Genomic DNA, 526 nt, shown 5'->3' with positions numbered 1-526 from the left:
TCAGTGAGGTGAGAAGTACTGACTGACCTATGCACCTTTCACCCGGGCACCCTCGTCCGATCCATTTGTCAAGACGTCTCTTTTCTCTCTCTCACCTTCGGTCTTTTCGTGTTTTTCTTTGCACACGAAGAATGGCAAGCAGACACACTTAAAACTACCTTTAGAGAATGGACATTTCGGGGAAAGGATGGGAGCGCAGCAAAATGCAGGTGGCTTCTGTTCGATACATCGAGCGAGCGGTTAGCTAGCCGTAGAACTACCCAGCTAGCTAACAAGGACCACCCCAATTACGCGCCGCTTCTCTTCGTCCCTTTCAGCTGCCTCCATGGCGCGGACTACCTTTGGTAAGCAGGCTAAAAGTCGCTTATGATGCGAGAAAGTCTAGGCGAAGGACGGGACATGTTTCTGCCACGGCTGCGATCGCAGATGCATGCTCTAACTGGGCCAAGTAGCCGTGGAAGAGTGAAGGAAATCTCTCTAAATCTTTGGGGAATGGGACAGAAGGAGAGAGGAAGTGGGTGACAAG

At 51.1% G+C, this 526-nt stretch overlaps 1 protein-coding gene across 1 annotated transcript in view; it reads left to right on the top strand.

Moving 5' to 3' along the window:
- The window catches only part of CSUI_008836 (uncharacterized protein), a gene marked incomplete at its 5' end in the record, with an annotated part of 11377 nt that overhangs the window by 8614 nt on the left and 2237 nt on the right, over positions 1-526 (top strand). The window lies entirely within an intron of this gene.

This window comes from Cystoisospora suis (genome assembly GCF_002600585.1).
Source record: "Cystoisospora suis strain Wien I chromosome Unknown contig_5092, whole genome shotgun sequence".
NCBI lineage: Eukaryota > Apicomplexa > Conoidasida > Eucoccidiorida > Sarcocystidae > Cystoisospora > Cystoisospora suis.
Note: the sequence above shows the minus strand (reverse complement) of the source record. Positions and strands in the feature narration are given on the sequence as shown.